Here is an 8416-nt window from a genome sequence, read left to right as displayed (position 1 = left end):
CTGTTGATGTTAAGATGACCATCTGGCCGAAGGTACAAGAGGGAATTTCTGCCTGGGCAGGAGTTCCACTAATGACTTTTAAGTTGTCTTTCAGTTCTAAGGTTTCTATGACTGTTCGACTCGGCTAACTTGATCTCTGACTATATGAGCTATTTTGAAAAAAAAAATTAGATAAATTGACAACTGACACTTGTTATGGTCAAGTTTACAACAAACGAAGTTTGATAAGATGAGACGTGGGGAAACCACGTTTACTACTGAAACCCTGCATATCACACAAACCACTTAACGACACGTTTAACAGAAAGGGAGGGAAGGTTTGCGTGTGTGCGAGTCATTCCGATAATGTCTCGGGCAAGTAAGAGTTGTTACAGAAAACGTAAGCGCTCTCGGCTCTGACTTCACACATGCGTGCTCGGGCGGACTTTTCAGGTGCAGCGTTACTGTACGCGGAAGCGACGGCCTCATGTCTCGAGAACGACTTTCCGGAAGGCGATTCCGGACCCAGACGCCCACGAGCGCTGCAGCCAGCAGCAGACCCGGCTGCTGCAGGCGGAAGCGGAGCCTCCGGCCCGGGCCTGACTACCGATCCCAGGGGCCCCCGCGGCGCCGCGCACGCGCGCCCGAGTGGCGGCAGAGCCGCCGCAGGACGCAGGGAAGCCAGTTAGCGAGTGGCGACGGTGGCGGCAGCGGTGGCAGTTGGCGGCGAGGGCGACGGCTCCGAGGCCGAGTGGCGGTCCGGCGGAGACCTCCGTTTCTTCCTCCGCATGAGCCCCTTGGTGAGTACGCGTCTCCGGTCAACCCGCGCGGAGTGCGCGGCTTCCTGCCCGGCGGCCCGGCTGTCTCGGCCTAGGGCCGCCGCCTGCGCCTGACGGCCGGGCCGCCGGCTCCAGCTGACCCCGGGGCCCGGGGCCCCCCGCTCCCGTGTCGGGCCTGGTGCGGTGGGGGACACACGGTTAGGCTTAGGGGAGAGATGGACGGCGCGCAGGGGCCGCGACGGCCCGGGGCAGACGAGAGCGAGGGACGCGTGGGGGATGGGATGGGGAGGGAGAAGAGGACCGCGGGGCTGCTGCGGCTGGGACCGGCGGCCAGCGAGCCGGCAGTTAGGCAGCTGGGGGCAGAAAGCGAGACGGAGGCGGGGTGTCTTCTGTATGCGGCCGATGAAGATGTCGTGCTTCGGGGAATCCTGACAAACTGGACACGCGGGTCTGGGGACAGCCACCTGCCACAAACACATACACTGCTTGGCATCTTTCCACCTGCTGTCGGAGGTCTGGCAGTGAGAGCCTGTTGATTTTTTCTATCCCCTTAACTTCAACTTTATCTTTTATTGACTGGCAAAATTGCAGTGGGTGCTGGCAGGGCAAACCACAGAAATAAACAGCGTTGTGTGTATAAAGCTGCATTAAAAACAGGGAGACATGGTGATACGTTCAGAAAAGAGCTAGGTCAAGGGAGGAGTAAGTGTTTTTATTTTAAAATTTGTGGCAAAAATCAGTTTGAGAAGGGCTTTGAACTAGAAAGGGTTGTTATCGTGGGGTTCACCAGTGGATAGAATGTGGATAGAATTCAAAGGGTTTTAGAACTAAAGTGGGGATAAAATTCTTTATTTTTATTAACCGCTATCTGAAATTTATTATTTGCTTCCTTTACTAATGTAGGCAACAAAAACCACAGTACAATTAGCAATGCCTGTGACTTCGTCACCACTAAAAATTACAGATATTTTTGTGTCATGTTTACAGTTGTTGCAGATATCTCCTAATAACATTTCTGCTTATCACTTCTCTGAATTTATGGTGTTATTAGACCTTCTGCTGTTATTTCTTGTTATTTAATGTGATAATAAAGCTGCACATGTATTACTTTATCAGTTTTTTAAATCATTTTGCTAATATTTCAGCATAATTGGTTTCCTTTGTAATCGCATGTTTAAATTATTTGTTTGAAAGCAATCTGATTGATAACACTAAGGTGAAGGGTTTGGATCCCCTAACTTGACAGCCACCAATAAATAAATAAATAAAAAGCCATCTGAGAAGGGGACCATCATCTTCACCAGACTGTCAAAGAGGTTCACAGCACAAAAAGATTAAGAACTCTTGAAATAAATTTTTGGGGATCTATAAGTCTGCCTGGAAGAGTATTTGACTCATTAGGTAAGAAAGAAAAGACAGACAGGATGATAGTGTAGACGAAAGAGAATTTTTTAATCAGGGAGGTAAAAGATTTGGATGAGATCAGAGTAGTAGTTTTGAAAGATAGAATAGACCAAAGATATTTTATTCAGGGTACTGAGGAATCAGCATAATAATCTGAGGAAGAAAGGCAAGTGAATATTTTGGCCCTTGGATTTTTGTATTAAGGCACCTCCCTAGTTCCAAGGGTTTGAAGCCTGCCAACCTCTTGTGTAAACCTGTGAAAGGAAATTTTAGTGTTCACTGGTTTTCTTTAAATCATGTAGATGGTGTGGCTTTTAAAGAGGGGAGTATCCTAATTTTTATATCTTTAAGTAAAAAACAGCAGAATCTCTCTTCAAATATATTTTCCTATTGCTATTATCATTCTTTTCATATATGATAGAAAGTAAGCATACAGATTATAGAGTTGGAGGTTTGTAAGTTTTTTTATTGAAATTCCATTTCAGATTCGTGTAGTTCAGCTTCATTTTGGCATTAGTCTTCTCACTGACAAATCACGCCTAATTTTTTCATAATACGAGAGTATTTCAAAAAGTTCATGGAAAGATTCTTATTATCTTTTAATTCTATTTTCCATGAACTTTTTGAAGTGCCCTTGTGTATGTGGCTTGAAATTTGCACCTGTCAACATCTTGTGTAAGATTTTTTTTCTCCTCTAAAATAGCAGTAGTAGAAAACCACTGCAATGTACTTATTTTCTGGAAAAATAAAGGGGGACTATGAAAAGATGAAGAAAACTACTTTATGAAACAGATGATTGGAACTGAAAGTTTATGCTGAATTGAACACACCATATTACAAGTCACTGCCTCGAATAGGTCTTTCATGTCACTTTGTGTGACCTTACACTGCTGCCTTTATCATCCTTTGTCCCCTGCCCCTTTATTTTCTTTATAGCATATTGTCTATCTAGTGTTATGTTATTTGTATTTTTACTGAGTATTTTAATCTTTTTCTTCCCTACTCGAATGTCACCTCTTTGACGACAGGAACTATGTCTTCATGGCTGCACCAGAATAGGAGCTGGCACGTAATAGGTGCTCAGTAAATATTTGCTGAATAAATAAATGAATGAGTTAATTTATAGGAGCTAGGCTTTTTATTTCTAGGAATAAAGTACATCCATTTAAAAAATCTTACAAATAGTATTACCAGGGTACTTCAAAAAAGTTCATGGAAAGATTTGTATTATCTTTTTTTTTAAAAAAAGATGACCGGTAAGGAGATCTTAACTCTTGACTTGGTGTTGTCAGCACTACAGTCTCCGAAGTGAGCTAACTGGCCATCCCTATCTGGGATCCAAACCCATGGCCTTGGTTTTATCAGCACCACACTCTCCCAAGTGAGCCACGGGCTGGCGCTGTATTATCTTTTAAATCTATTTTTCCACAGAATTTTTGAAGTACCCTCATATGCATAATAAGTTGAATTTGAACCTTTTCGTCTTATATTTTTTATTTTTTATTTTATTTTTTAAATGTTTTGCTTCTTTATTGCCTTTTTTTTTTTTTTCTTTTTTGTGACCGGTAAGGGGATCACAGCCCTTGGCTTGGTGTCGCCCAGCACCGCTGCTCAGCCAGTGAGCGCAGCGGCCAGTCCTATATGGGATCCGAACCCGCGGTGGGAGCGCTGCCGCGCTGCCAGCGCCGCACTCTCCCGAGTGAGCCACGGGGCTGGCCCTTCGTCTTATATATTTTAAAAGACAGAAAATTATTTCCCAAACCTGTGTGGTGCTTTTGTGAGCATTTGGTTTCATTTGGGGACTAATCCCGATTTTTTTTTTTGTCTTTTTGTCTTTTTTCGTGACCGGCAACGGATCGCAACCCTCAGTGTTGCCCCCGTACCGGACCGGGGACCGGCAACGGGATCGCAACCCTTGGTGTCGCTCCCGCACCTCGCTCAGCCAGTGAGCGGGAACCGGTCTGTATGTGGGATCCGAACCCTTGGGCGGGAGCGCCGCCGCGCTTCCCAAGCAGCGCACTATCCAGTGCGCCACTGGGCCGGCCCTGGGGACTAATCATTCTAAGTACGTGCTGCCATGTAGGTTTTGATTATACTTAACTTTCTATGATGATGTAATAAAAGGAGGGGTCTGTAGGTGAAGTTCTTGCTATGCGAGGTTTTTTTTTTTTTTTTTTTACTGGTTGGTTGGTTTATTTCTTTCTTTCTTTTTAAAAGATGACCGGTAAGGGGATCTTACCCCTTGACTTGGTGTTGTCAACACCATGCTCACCCAGTGAGCGAACCGGCCATCCCTATGTGGGATCCGAACCCGGGGCCTTGGTGTTATCAGCACCACACTCTCCCGAGTGAGCCACGGGCCGGCCCATGTTGGTTTATTTCTTAATTACTCTCATTCAATGTGTGGAGGGCCACAGATTTGTCTCTGTCAAAAAGAAAAACAGATCTAGAAGGGATAATGGTGCTAGTATTAGCATTGAATTACAATCAGTGTAATTGATTAATAACCAAGGAAATGCAAATTGAAATAAGTGATACAGAATTTTTCACATCCAACTGAAGAAATTTTAATGTCTGACAATATCAGTATCAGTGAAGATGTGGCAAAGTGGTAATTTTAGAAACTGCGGGTGGAGTGTAAATTGGTACAGCTACCTTTGGAGACAATATTTGCAGTACTTAGTAAAGTTGAAATTAGACATACCCTACCGCATAATTTTACAGGTAAAGTTGAAAATGGGCATATCCTACCCCCTAATTTCACAATGGTAGCAAAGGGGATGATTTCTGTATTTTTTTTTTTTTTTAAGACTAGAAGTTAATTCTAGGAGGCTGAATATAAGTGCTAAATTATTCCTTGCAACTTTACCCCCCCCCCCATTTTCTGTTGTTGGTTTGGATTTTCTGAATTCATAACTTTTAAATATTGTTTCCCAACCCTTTGAAAAATTGTAAACCTGCAGAAGAGTAGTACAACAATATCCCTATACCCTTCACCTAGATTCACTAATTGTTAACATTCACCATGTTTGCTTTATGCAGAGAAGACACATTTTTTGCTGAACTGTTTACAAGTTACGTATAGATACTATCAGGACTCTTTACCCCCAAATACTTTAGCATGTATTTCCCAAGAACAAGGACTTCTGCATATCTACAATTCAGTTGTCACACTCATGATATTTAACATGGATATTATATTATTTTTTAATGCATAGTCCCTTTCTCCTCTCAACCCAATACTGTCCTTAGCAGTTTTGTTTTTGTTTTTTTGATCCATGATCCAGTTAAGGATCTTGCATTGTATGTAGTTGACTCCTTGAATCTGGAATGATTTTTCAGCCTTTTTTGGGTTCCTCAGACATTTTAAAGCAACACGACTAGTTGTTTTGTAGAATGCCCCTCAATTTGGATTTGTGTGAACGTTCCTTCAGTCAGATTCAGATTAAACATTTTTGGCTGGAATGCTTTTAGGTCTCTCTCAGGTATCACATAAGAGGTATGTGATGCCAGTTTCATTATTGATATAAATTTGATCATTTGGTTAGGGTAGTGTCCGCTAGATTTCTATTGTAAAGGCTCCTTTTTTCCTTTGTAATTAAGTAATCCGTGGAGTGGTAATTTTTTTTACTTAAAGTCATGATTTCTTTTTTTTTTTTTTTTTCCTTTTTGTCTTTTTCCGTGTCCGGCAACGGATCGCAACCCTCAGTGTCGCCCCCGCACCGGCCCGGGACCGGCAACAGGATCGCAACCCTCGGTGTTGCCTCCGCGCCTCGCTCAGCCAGTGAGCGGGAACCGGCCTGTATGTGGGATCCGACCCCTCGGCGGGAGCGCCGCCGCGCTTCCCAAGCCGCACACTATAGCAGCGCGCCACCGGGCCCGCCCCAAGTCATGATTTCTTTTTTTTTTTTTTTCCTTTTTGTCTTTTTCCGTGTCCGGCAACGGATCGCAACCCTCAGTGTCGCCCCCGCACCGGCCCGGGACCGGCAACAGGATCGCAACCCTCGGTGTTGCCTCCGCGCCTCGCTCAGCCAGTGAGCGGGAACCGGCCTGTATGTGGGATCCGACCCCTCGGCGGGAGCGCCGCCGCGCTTCCCAAGCCGCACACTATAGCAGCGCGCCACCGGGCCCGCCCCAAGTCATGATTTCTTTTTTTTTTTTTTTCCTTTTTGTCTTTTTCCGTGTCCGGCAACGGATCGCAACCCTCAGTGTCGCCCCCGCACCGGCCCGGGACCGGCAACAGGATCGCAACCCTCGGTGTTGCCTCCGCGCCTCGCTCAGCCAGTGAGCGGGAACCGGCCTGTATGTGGGATCCGACCCCTCGGCGGGAGCGCCGCCGCGCTTCCCAAGCGGCACACTATAGCAGTGCGCCACCGGGCCCGCCCAAAGTCATGATTTCTTAATAGAGGTACCTGTAAGGGTCAAGAATACTGGAGATACTACTTCTGAATGGGAGAATGTGGGAGATCAGGGAATGCTGTGTGGAGGAGATGGCATTTGAATTGAACCTTGAATCGTAGATGTAATTGGCTGTAGGGATATTGGAGAAGAGCTCCAAGTGGAGTGGAGGGAACAACTTGAAGAAAGACAAGGACAGAGAAATTTTTATATTGCATGCAAGAACATCCAGGTCTTTTTGGGGGACTAGTGTGTTGAGTCTGTGAAAGGGAAAAATGGGAGAAAAGATGATAAAGGTAGCTAGGGATGAAGAAAGGCTGAAAAACCTGGGCTACCCAGCTTCTCTCTCCAGTATAACCAGAAGTTTATTGTGGGACAGTTGGGGATGGATCATTTGCCTCAGTTGGATTGCCACCCTTCCTAGAGCACATGACAGTGAATTGCTCACTGCAATGAAGCTGAAGTATGCTAAGAAGAACTAGAGAGGCAGCATGGGGAAGTGAAAAGAGGATGGGCTTTGTAGTCAAATCCAGGTTTGAATCCATTCTCTGCTGTGTAATAGCTGAATGATCAGGCAGTAAGTTATTTGGCTTTTCTGAACCTGTTTCCTCATCTGTAAAATGGAGGTGGTAGATGCCTATCACATAGGACTAAATCTAGTAATAATATAGGAAAAGCATCAGGCTTTGACTCAGTAATTAATATCTTTTGGTGCTCCCTACCACCCAATCTACTTTCACTCTTTTCTACCTTGGTACCGCATCCAAAACTTTAAAACAAGCCCTACTCTTCTGGTACCTTCTTGGCCACTGTCACAGTGCCGTCACTTCCCACTTTACCATCTGGCTGCACTGAGCGTTTGTGAGCTGCTCTCCGGTGATGGCACACAGCACTTACCACCATACGAGGTGATGATGCCTGATAATAGCATTCTGAAAATTGTGACAATATGTTCCAACTTTTTGTTGGTCCACCTAACAATGCAAAATTTACTACAGTTTAAATGTAATGTGCTTTAGTTTAATTAGTTTATTTGGAAAAATCACCCCTAATGTTTGTAGAAAGTTTAAGAGGGAAAGTAGATACGTTCCTGGTGGTAAGACATTCACTTTACTCCTTTCTTTTTCTTTTTCTTTAGGGGTGAGTGTATTGGGGAGAGTTGGTTACACATTCTAGCAATCTCAAAGGTAAAGTATGATTTTTTTTTTTTAAAGCCTGATATAAGTGGATTCCCTCTTATTTGCTTTGGAAAGACTAAAACTCAAAAAAATAATTCTCAAATAGTTAATTAAATATTTTTTCCCTTCAACTTTGTGAACCTTTCTGGTTTTTTTCACCACACAATTTTTTTTTTCCCGGAGTTAATTTTTTCTCAGGGAAGAGGGATTTCCGTTATGTAGTTTTTACATTTGAACTATCTAAGCTTGTGTTCACATAGAATTATGTGCAACTTTAAATCCTTAAGTAATCTTTATAATTTGTAAAGGGACTAGACCAATAACTTCTGTATCATATACACATTTTAGAAGTTGTTTTAGGTATCAAGCTGTTTCTATAATTTTCTATAATTTTAGAATTATAATTTTAGAATTATAGGTAATTAAGATTTCTTTCTTTGTGCTTACCTGTATTTTCTAATTTTTCTGGATATGTTTCAACATGTATTATGATTTCGTAAAAACATTTTCAGAAAGGCAGTTTTTTTGTGTGCCTAAGCTGAAACACGGTTTAGACCTCTGTAGTGCAGCGGTCAGAGGAAGTGGTGAATATCTGTCGATACTTCAACTTCTCACATGTCTTTCTTTTCCTTTTTTTTTCAACTTCTCATATTTAACATATATATATATATATATATA

At 43.4% G+C, this 8416-nt stretch overlaps 1 protein-coding gene across 5 annotated transcripts in view; it reads left to right on the top strand.

Moving 5' to 3' along the window:
- Positions 1–671: 671 nt before the first annotated feature.
- The window catches only part of GAPVD1 (GTPase activating protein and VPS9 domains 1), an 86256-nt gene continuing 78511 nt past the window's right edge, over positions 672–8416 (top strand). For all 5 annotated transcript variants that reach the window (XM_008569966.1, XM_008569963.1, XM_008569965.1 and 2 more), the window contains exons 1-2: positions 672–779; positions 7699–7747. The gene's annotated coding sequence lies outside the window, so the exon portion shown is untranslated. The remainder of the gene's footprint in view (positions 780–7698; positions 7748–8416) is intronic.

Source organism: Galeopterus variegatus, unplaced genomic scaffold (assembly GCF_000696425.1).
Source record: "Galeopterus variegatus unplaced genomic scaffold, G_variegatus-3.0.2 Scaffold549, whole genome shotgun sequence".
Taxonomy (NCBI): Eukaryota; Metazoa; Chordata; class Mammalia; order Dermoptera; family Cynocephalidae; genus Galeopterus; species Galeopterus variegatus.
The sequence above is the reverse complement of the archived record's forward strand: the minus strand, read 5'-3'. Positions and strand labels throughout refer to the sequence as shown.